Source organism: Grampus griseus (assembly GCF_964374135.1).
Source record: "Grampus griseus genome assembly, chromosome: X".
Lineage (NCBI taxonomy): Eukaryota > Metazoa > Chordata > Mammalia > Artiodactyla > Delphinidae > Grampus > Grampus griseus.
Window position 1 is genome coordinate 120,391,584 of NC_138999.1, and position 11,444 is coordinate 120,403,027.

The 11,444-nt window shown below is 44.6% G+C and overlaps 1 pseudogene across 1 annotated transcript; it reads left to right on the forward strand.

Moving 5' to 3' along the window:
* Positions 1 to 7,304: 7,304 nt before the first annotated feature.
* Positions 7,305 to 10,903, forward strand: LOC309839384 (exportin-6-like; annotated as a pseudogene). Its single transcript has 2 exons — positions 7,305 to 8,893; positions 9,109 to 10,903. The product of its transcript is annotated as an exportin-6-like (transcript).
* The last annotated feature ends 541 nt before the right edge of the window (positions 10,904 to 11,444 follow it).

Below are 11,444 nucleotides of genomic sequence, written 5' to 3' on the forward strand. Positions count from 1 at the left end.
CTTAGTGGTGCAAAACAGAAACCAATTCCACTAAGTTCAGGAACAAAATAAGGTTATCCACTCTCACCAATATTACTCAACATAGTTTTGGAAGTTTTAGCCTCAGCATCAGAGAAGAAAAAGATATAAAAGGAATCCAAATTGGAAAAGAAGAAGTAAAACTGTCACTGTTTGCAGATGACATGATACTATATATAGAGAATCCTAAAGATGCTACCAGAAAACTACTAGAGCTAATCAATGAATTTGGTAAAGTATCAGGATACAAAATTAACGCACAGAAATCTTTTGCATTCCTGTACACTATCGATGAAAAATCTGAAAGAGAAGTTAAGAAACACTCCCATTTACCATTGCAACAAAAAGAATAAAATACCTAGGAATAAACCTACCTCAGGAGACAAAAGACCTGTATGCACTAAAATATAAGGCACTGATGAAAGAAATTAAAGATGATCCAAACAGAGGGAGAGATATACCATGTTCTTGGATTGGAAGAATCAACATTGTGAAAATGACTATACTACCCAAAGCAATCTACAGATTCAATACAATCCCTATCAACTAACCAATGGCATTTTTCACAGAACTACAACAAATTTTTACAATTTGTATAGAAACACGAAAGACCCTGAATAGCCAAAGCAATCTTGAGAAAGAAAAATGGAGCTGGAGGAATCAGGCTCCCTGACTTCAGATTATACTACAAAGCTACAGCAATCAAGACAGTATGGTACTGGCACAAAAACAGAAATGTAGATCAATGGAACAGGATAGAAAGCCCAGAGATTAACCCATGCCCTTATGGTCACCTTATCTTTATAAAGGAGGCTAGAGTACACAATGGAGAAAAGACAGCCTCTTCAATAAGTGGTGCTGGGAAAACTGGACAGCTACATGTAAAAGAATGAAATTAGAACACTCCCTAACATCATACACAAAAATAAATTCAAAATGGATTAAAGACCTAAATGTAAGGCCAGACACACTAAAACTCTTAGAGGGAAACATAGGCAGAACACTCTGTGACAGCAAGATCCTTTTTGACCCACCTCCTAGAAAACTGGAAATAAAAAGAAAAATAAACAAATGGGACCTATTGAAACTTAAAAGATTTTGCACAGCAAAGGAACCCATAAACAAGATGAAAAGATAACCCTCAGAATGGGAGAAAATATTTGCCACTGAATTAACTGAGAAAGGATTATTCTCCAAAATATACAAGCAACTCATGCAGCTCAACACCAATAAAAACAAACAACCCAATCCAAAAATGGGCAGAATACCTAAATAGACATTTCTCCAAAGAAGATATACAGACTGCCAACAAACACATGAAACGATGCTCAATATCACTAATCATTAGAGAAATGCAAGTCAAAATTACAATGAGGTATCACCTCACACCAGTCAGAATGGCCAACATCAAAAAATCTACAAACTGGAGATGGTGTGGAGAAAAGGTGCTCTCTTGCAGTGTTGGTGGGAATGTAAATTGGTACAGCCACTATGGAGAACAGTATGGAGGTTCCTTAAAATACTAAAAATAGAACTACCATATGACAGAGCAATCCCACTCTTGGACATATACCCTGAGAAAACCATAATTCAAAAAGAGTCATATATCACAATGCTCTTTGCAGCTCTATTTACAATAGCCAGGGCATGGAAGCAAACTAAGTGTCCATCAACAGATGAATGGATAAAGAAGATGTGGCACATATATACAATGGAATATTACTCAGCCAAAAAAGATATGAAATTGCATTATTTGTAGTGAGGTGGATGGACTTAGAGTCTGTCACACAGAGTGAAGTAAGTCAGAAAGAGAAAAACAAATACTGTATGCTAACACATATATATGGAATCTAAAAAAATGGTTCTGACGAACCTAGGGGCAGGACAGGAATAAAGACCCAGACGTAGAGTATGGACTTGAGGACATGCGGAGGGGAGTGGGTGAGTTGGGATACAGTGAGAGTGTAGCCTTGACATATATACACTACCAAATGTAAAATAGCTAGTGGGAAGCAGCTGCATAGCATGGGGAGAGTTGCTCGGTATTTGTGAGCCCTTAGAGGGCTGGGATAGGGTGGGTGGGAAGGAGGCACAAGAGGGAGGGGATATGGGCATAAATGTATACATATAGCTGATTCACTTTGTTATACAGCAGAAACTAACACAACAATTTAAAGCAATTATACTGCAGTAAAGATGTTTAATAAACAAACAAGCAAACAAATAAATAAATAAACAAAAGATTGCTCTAGTTATTTGGGTCTTTTGTGTTTCCATACACTTTGTGAAATTTTTTGTTCTAGTTCTGTGAAAAATGCCATTGGTAGTTTGATAGGGATTGCATTGAATCTGTAGATTGCTTTGGGTAGTAGAGTCATTTTCACAATGTTTAATCTTCCAATCTAAGAACGTGGTCTATCTCTCCTTCTGTTTATATCATCTTTAATTTCTTTCATCAGTGTCTTATAGTTTTCTGCATACAGGTCTTTTGTCTCCTGAGGTAGGTTTATTCCTAGGTATTTTATTCTTTTTGTTGCAATGGTAAATGGGAGTGTTTCCTTAATTTCTCTTTCAGATATTTGATGCAATTTTAAATGGGATTATTTTCTTGCTTTCTCTTCCTTATAGTTTATGTTTAGTTTGTAGAAAAGCAACAGATTTGCATATATTAATCTTGTATCCTGAGACTTTCCTGGGTTCATTTATTAGTTCTAATAGTTTTGGGGTGGAGACTTTAGTGTTTCCTATAAAAAGTATCATGTCATCTGCAAATAGTGACAGTTTTATTTCTTCCCTTCCAATTTGGATGCCTTTTATATTTCTTTTTCTTGTATGATTGCTGTTTCTGGGACTTCGAATACTATGTTAAATAGAAGTGGTGAGAGTGGGTATCCTTGTCTTGTTCCTGAATTTAGAGGAAAGGCTTTCAGCTTTTCACTGTTGAGTATGATGTTGGCTGTGAGTTTTTCATAAATGTCCTTTATTATGTTGGAGTCTGTTCCCTCTATACCCACTTTGTTTAGAGCTTTTATCATAAATGGATGTTAGATTTTATCAAAAGCTTTTTCTGCATCTATTAAGATGATCTTATGATTTTTATTCTTCCTTTTGTAATGTGGTATATCACATTGATTGATTTGTGAATGTTGAATCATCCTTGTGACTCTGGAATAAATTTAACTTGCTCATAGTGCATGATCCTTTTTATATATTGTTGGATTTGGTTTGGTAAAATTTTGTCGAGGAGCTTTGCATCTATATTCATCAAAGATATTGGCCTGCAATTTTTGCTTTTTTACAGTCTTTGCCTGGTTTTGGTATCAGGGTAACAGTGGCCTCATAGAATGAATTTGAGAATATTGCACGCTCTTCAGTTCTTTGCAGTAGTTTGAAAAGGATAAGTATTTGTTCTTCTTTAAGTGTTTGATTGAATTTCCCGATGAAGTGGTCTGGACCTGTACTTTTGGTTTCTGGGATCTTTTTAAAAAAATTTTAAATCTATTTTACTACTACTGATTGGTCTGTTCAAATTGTCTGTTTCTTTTTGATTCTGTCTTGGCAGGTTGTATGTTTCTAGAAATTTGTCCATTTTTTCTAGGTTGTCCAACTTGTTGGCATATAACTGTTCTTAGTAGTCTTATGATTTTTCTGTATATCTGTGGTATCAGTTGTTATTTCTCCTCTTTCTTGTCTTATTTTGTTTATTTGGGTCTCACAGAACTAGAACAAATAATCCTAAAACTCATACAGAACCAGAAAAGACCCCAATTTGCCAAAGCAATCTGCAGAAAAAAGAAGCTGGAGGTATCACCCTCCCAGACTTCAGATAATGCTACAAAATTTTACTAATCAAAACAGCATGGTATTGAAACAAAAACAGATACATAGATCAGTGGAACAGAATAGAGAGCCTAGAAAGAAACCCACTCAGTTATGATCAATTAATCTACAACAAAGGAGGTAAGAATATTCAGTGGAGAAAAGACAGCCTTTTCAACAAGTGGTGCTGGCAAAACTCGACAGCTACATGTAAAAGAATGAAATTACAGCTTCCCTGGTGGCGCAGTGGTTGAGAGTCCACCTGCCAATGCAGGGGACACAGGTTTGTGCCCTGGTCTGGGAAGATCCCACATGCCACGGAGCGGCTAGGCCCGTGAGCCATGGCTGCTAAGCCTGCGCGTCCGGAGCCTGTGCTCCGCAACGGGAGAGGCCACAACAGTGAGAGGCCCGCATACCGCAAGAAAAAAAAAAAACCAACTCTTGTTCTGTAGACATGTAGAAACTTTCCCTTATATCTTTAAGAAGTATCTTCCAGGTACAATTGGAATATTAGGAAAGGAGAACTGAAGTGTCACTGGAGGAGTCAGGGAAAGTTACTGGAGTTGGTGACACATGAGTTGAGATGTGAAAATTAGCAGGAGAGGGTAAGGTCGATGGAGAAAGTGAGAGCAGGAAAGACGTGGCAGGTGGAGGGAAGAACGTGCAAAATCGTGATGTCAGCTGAGAACCCAAATGGCCTTAGAGAGATTATATAACTCCCTTGCTTTAGTCTTGGGGAAAAATGAGCCCCTACGCTGTGCCAGGTGCTAGGAATACAGACATAATTAAGACTATTTCTCTTGTCCTCAAGAAGTATACAGTATATTGTGAAAGTAATAATTTGATCTTTTCCCACTATTGCAGCTGTTTTATTTCTATTTTTTATGCTGTTCAAATGGTCCGGTATGCTTAGCTCTGCTTCCCGACTAAATGCCACATGCCTATATCTGGTTATCCGTGTTGCCAGTGGTGCTGGTATGAGAGACTACTTGCAGGTCCCTCCCAACTGCAGGATGAAGATAGATCACAGAACATGTACTACTGATGGCAGGATCTGTCCTCATATTCATAACTGAAGGACCATTTTCCAAAATATTCATTCATCACATTACATTTACATTTTATTGCTAAGACTTGAGGTCAGTATTCATGAATTCAATCCACTAACCCCCCTCCACTGGGCACCAATTAGATGCGCAGCTTTGAGCCTAGGTGTTATGAGGCTGCAAACATCAACCACGTGAAGGTGTTGTCTGTTCAGTAGCTAAAAATTTCATTGGGATAAATATGTGTATATTACTAAAATAAGATATATCGAGGCACACATTTCCTGTAGGGAAATGAACATTAACTTTGCAATACTCGAAGTCAGTCTGCAACCTTTTGGTTTCATGATCTTGGGCAAATTATTAACATCAAGTTTCAATTTCCCCCTCCATAAAATGGAAATGATGACACCTCCTACCTTAATAGTTGCATATGTCTGTGCATATGTGTTTGTGCTGAATAAATTAAATAATACATAAATCAGTCTGGCCTATAGTATAGCATATTTCTACCTAGCCACTCCCCTCCCCACCCCAGGCCAATCATCCCAACACCCTAAATATTTTAAGTTGTTTTGAAGTTCAGAGGAACATAAAATATTTGGTGGTGTTTTACTTCTTTCATGAATGATCCAACTTCAAACAAATTTACATGGCAACCCATATATAGTTCTCTCAATACTCAAAATAATGCCTTTACTAAAACAATTTGGAGTGGTGACTTACTGTGGCCTTGGATCCTGCTACAGAGAGATTTGGCATATATTATCAAGAATACCATTTTATTTAAAAAGCTCATAAAGCTTCATCCTCAGCTATTACTGACTTAGGAGTAGCAGATATATGGAAACTTTCACACTCTACTGAACGGGATTATACATTCTTCTCTAACCCACATAACTCATATTTCCAGGCTGACTTCTAAGTTCCTCGCTTTCTGATTAATGATGTGAATAGCAGGGCTCTAGGCAGCGTTCTCTTATCTGAGCATGCCACAGACTCACTTTCAGTTGACCTTCAGAAAGTATTAGGCAGCATTTCTGCAAAACTTCCTTTAGTAATGAACACTGGAAAAGAAAGTTATGATTTGTGATTCTAAAACTACATAGAAATACAAAACACACACACAGTCACTGACATGAGGACTCTGTATGTATATATACAGGCTCTCTTATTTTTACTGATTGATATCAATTTTTTTCAGGAGCAAAGTATCATTAATTACAAAAATAAACTAACTGGCAAAGTTCTCATTAAAGATAAATGTGAACTGGGAAGAACATATGGATAAATCATCCCCTGCCTCTTTCAAATTGAAAAGAAACACTGAGTCTGGAGGGAACAGTGAGAAATGTGTGTATTATAAAGTTATAGGTTTTAATAACTTCACCTCATTCTATTAAGCCTCTAACCCCATTGGAATCATAAAAGGTTAATATTGAAATGAACCCTAAGAGCATAAATTAGGCATTGGCCATTATATCCCCCCAAATGAGCCTTAAGCTATGTAACACTTGATCAGCAGGAATTTCCTCTTTTATTAAAGAAATGAAGATACACTGCATTGAATGACATTATTGAGAATACCTAAAATTTCTCATTATCCTACAAGCACTTAAAATTGCTATTACAGATATCTGCAGGCCAAATCCCAGTTCCCAATGGACCCCTGCAGTTTATGGAGTACTAGCCGGGAATGTGTTTCAGTTGCCCACAAATACACACTTATATAGTCATATTGGGTATTTTCAGGAGAAAATGAGATATTTTATTTTTATTCTATCTCTAAAGAAGGGTCCATCTGAAATGGCCACAAATCAAAACTGGGGCCGGCGCGTTGGGGCTGTTGGTCGGGGGTGGCCGCGCGGCGCGAGCGGACCACTCCGGGGCGGGCGCGCGCAGGGATGCTCGGTGCCGGGGGGGGGGGGGGGGGGGGGTGGGGGGGTGGGGTGGCGGCGGCGGTGGCCGTGTGGGCTGAGGCTGCTAGGGTAGCGCGGGCCCTCGGGCCTTTCCTGATCCGGCCGCTCGGGCTGCGCCGCCGCCGAGGCCCCTTCAGCCTCGGGGCAGGGCCCGCTGCCGCTTCTGAACGCGGGGGCCGGGGAGCCCCTGCCTGGGCCCGGAGTCTGCCCTCGGGGGTCAGGCCCGGGCGGGGAGCCCCGAGCCGCTGCCCTCCTCGCCGGCCTCCGAGCCCCATTTCCTGCTTTTTCAGTTTCCCTGGGGAGGTGATGAATAGTTCCGGGGGTCCCCGATGAGGTGGGCCGGGGGGCCGCGCTCTTTATAGAGGGTCCCCGCGGGGCCCGGGTGGGGAAGCGGTTGTCTTTGCCCGGGCAGGGGACTTCCCGAGCCTGCCGGGACCATGAGCTGAACTGTGCGAGCGGGACGTGTCCGAAGCCCGAGAGCCAGCCCCCTTCCCCGGCCAGCATGGCATCTGAAGAAGCCTCTCTCGGGGCACTGGAAAGTCTGATGACAGAGTTTTTCCACGACTGTACAACCAATGAAAGAAAACGTGAGATAGAGGAACTTCTTGATAACTTTGCTCAGCAAATAGGAGCCTGGAGATTCTGCCTGTATTTTGTCTCCAGCACTAGGAATGACTGTGTAATGATGTACAGTTTAACGTTTTTTGAGAATCTGATCAATAAAATGTGGCTTGGGGTCCCATCTCAGGATAAGATGGAAATCCGTAGCTGCCTGCCCAAACTCCTCTTGGCTCACCACAAAACCTTACCTTACTTCATCCGGAACAAGCTCTGCAAAGTGATTGTTGACATTGGCCGTCAAGATTGGCCCATGTTCTACCATGACTTTTTTACTAACATTTTACAGTTGATCCAGTCCCCTGTGACAACTCCCCTCGGGCTGATCATGTTGAAGACAACTTCAGAAGAGCTGGCTTGTCCCGCTGAGGACCTCAGAGTGGCTCGGAAGGAGGAGTTGCAAAAGCTGCTGCTGGACCAGGTGCAGACAGTGCTTGGGCTACTGACAGGTATCTTGGAGACTGTCTGGGACAAACACAGCGTGACTGCCACCACCCCACCACCATCCCCAACCTCAGGAGAAAGTGGTGACTTACTGAGTAACCTGTTGCAGAGTCCTAGTTCAGCCAAACTGTTGAATCAGCCAATCCCCATCCTTGATGCGGAGAGTGAGTATATCTGTTCCTTGGCCTTGGAGTGCCTGGCCCATCTCTTCAGTCGGATTCCTCTGTCTGCCAGCATCATCCCGTCCCTCCTTACCGCCATCTTCCACTTTGCCTGCTTTGGCTGTGACATCCAGGCCAGAAAGATGGCATCGGTTAACGGCAGCAGCCAGAACTGTGTGTTGGGTCAGGAGTGCAGCTGGCTTGGGGTCCTGGCCATGTCCTGCATCAATGAACTCATGTCCAAGAACTGTGTGCCTATGGAATTCGAGGACTACTTACTGTGTATGTTCCAGCAGACTTTCTACCTGCAGAAAATCACCAAGGATAACAATGCCCACACGGTGAAGAGAAGGCTAGAAGAACTCAATGAGTGCTACATCGAGAAGTTTAATGACCTTCTGCAGCTCTTTGTGAGTGTTCACCTAAGAAGAATCGAGTCCTACTCCCAGTTCCCTGTGGTGGAGTTTTTGACAGTTTTGTTCAAGTACACATTTCATCAGCCTACTCATGAAGCTTACTTCTTGTTTGGATATCTGGACGCTCTTTTTGGACTATCTGACAAGGAAAACGAAAAGCCGTCTAGGAGACAGGGAGGCAGTTCTCAACAGGTACGAAGACGCCCTAGTCCTCTTGCTCATGGAGGTGTTGAATCGAATCCACTTCAGATACAACCAGGCCCAGTTGGAGGAGTTGGATGACAAAACTCTGGATGACGATCAGCAGACAGAGTGGCAGTGGTACTTACACCAGAGCTTGGAGGTAGTGGCCAAAGTGATGGAGCTCCTTCCCACACACGCCTTCTCAACACTGTTCCCAGTTCTTCAGGACAATTTAGAAGTTTATCTGGGGGGGTTTCCCTGGTGGCGCTGTGGTTGAGGGTCCGCCTGCCAATGCAGGGGACACGGGTTCGTGCCCCAGTCCAGGAGGATCCCACATGCCATGGAGCGGCTAGGCCTGTGGGCTGTGGCCACTGAGCCTGCACGTCCGGAGCCTGTGCTCTGCAGCGGGAGAGGCCACAGCAGCGAGAGGCCCGCGTACAGCAAAAAAAAAAAAAAAAAAAAAAAAAAGTTTATCTGGGGTTAGGGCAGTTTATATTTACTTCAGGGTCAGGACACAGGTTGAACATCACAGCAGAGAACGACTGCCAGCAGCTGCACTGTTCCCTGTGAGTCCTGAGCTCCCTCCTGCAGGCTGTGGGCCACCTAGCTGAGAACTTCATCGGGGACGTGTTCACAGTGCGCTTCAGGGACACCCTCACTGTGGTGGAGAGGTTGGTCAAAGTCACTTTGTATGGATCTCAGATAAAACTGTACAACATTGAGACTGCCGTGCCATCAGTATTGAAACCTGATCTCATTGATGTGCATGCTTAGTCCCTGGCTGCTCTGCAGGCTTACTCTCACTGGCTAGCACAGTACTGCAGCGAGGCTCATCGGCAGAATATGCAGCAGTTTGTTACGCTCATCTCCGCCACCATAGATACAGTCACGCCTCTGATCAGCACCAAGGTCCGAGACAAATTGCTGCTATCTGTGTGCCATTTACTGGTCTCCCGGGCCACCACTGTGCGACCTGTCTTTCTGATCAGCATCCCTACAGTACAGAAAGTATTCAACAGAATCACCGATGCCTCTACCCAGCAGCTTGTTGACAAGGCTCAGGTATTGGTGTGCCACGCCCTCTCTAACGTCCTGTTGCTTCCATGGCCAAACATCCCAGAGAACGAGCAGCAGTGGCCTGTGCACTCCATCAACCATGCCAGCCTCATCTCTGTGCTCTCTCGGGATTATTGCAACCTGAAGCCCAATGCTGTCACCCCGCAGAGGAAGATGCCCCTGGATGACACCAAAGTGATTATCCACCAGACAGTGTCTTAGAAGATATCGTGGAGAATATCTCTGGGGAATCCACCAGGTCCCAACAGATCAGCTACCAGTCCCTGCAGGAATCTGTTCAAGTCTCACTGGCCCTCTTTCCAGCTTTTATCCATCAGCCAGATGTGTCTGATGAGATGCTGAGCTTCTTCCCCACTCTGTTTTGAGGCCTTAGAGTACAGATGGGCGTGCCTTTCACTGAGCAGATCATACAGACTTTCCTCAATATGTTTACCAGAGAACAGTTGGCCGAGAGCATCCTCCACGAAGGCAGTACTGGCTGCCGGGTGGTTGAGAAGTTCCTGAAGATCCTGCAGGTGGTGGTCCAGGAACCTGGCCAGGTGTTCAAGCCCTTCCTCCCCAGCATCATCGCCCTGTGCATAGAGCAGGTGTATCCCATCATCGCTGAGCGCCCCTCCCCTGATGTGAAGGCTGAGCTGTTTGAGCTGCTTTTCCGGTCGCTCCATCACAACTGGAGGTGCTTCTTCAAGTCCACCATCCTAGCCAGTGTCCAGAGCGGGACTGCCGAGGAGCAGATGGAGGATGAGCCTCAGTTCAGTGCCATCATGCAGGCTTTTGGACAGTCCTTTCTCCAGCCTGACGTCTACCTATTAAAATAAAATCTCTTTTACTTGGAGACTCTCAACACCAAGCAGAAGCTGGACCACAGAAGATCTTCCGGACCACCATTCTCTCTCAGTTTGTGAACATGCTGCTCCAGATCCTGGTTCACAAGTCCCACGACCTCCTGCAGGAGGAGATTGGCATTGCCATTTACAGCATGGCCTCTGTGGACTTTGATGGCTTCTTCGCGGCCTTCCTCCCAGAGTTTCTGACCAGCTGTGACGGTGTGGATGCCAACCAGAAAAATGTGCTGGGGCGGAATTTCAAGATGGATGGGGACCTGCCCTCATTCACCCAGAATGTGTACAGCCTGGTCAACGACCTGCGTTACTACAGACTCTGCAACGACAGCCTGCCCCCCGGCACCATGAAGCTCTAGGTGTAGCTTGCTCACTGCCCGAGGGACACCGACTCCTGCCACTGCCACCTGCACCACCTCCGCCTGCTGCCACGGGTGTCTCCCAAATGGGCCTCGGCCTCTCCTCGGTTTCTCATGCCCAGAGCGGCGTTGCCTGCCCTCGTCCCCTCCACGCTCCTCTCCTGCCGCCCACCCAGCAGAACTGGCTCCGGGGTGTCTCAGGGGTTTGGAGCAGGCAGGGGTCGTGCGGCCAGGTACCGGGGAGGCACCGGAAAATCCTGTGGGGTGGTCCACGCAGATCATGCGTGTATCAGTCGCGAGGCAGAAACGCCAAGGACAGCTGTGACAGTGCCACCTTCTCACCATTCCACCTCCCCACCCCTCCCGGCCCAGCAAGCTAAGGAGAGGCATGATGCTGGAACTACCTTGGCACTGCTGTCAAGACTCTCCCTCCCTCCCCCTCAAATGCCTTGAAGTATCTGCTTTTTGTCAGAGATTTGCAGACTCATGGTTATTTTTGTTGTTCTTCTTGTTTTCTCATCATTCCACTGTGATACTAAGAA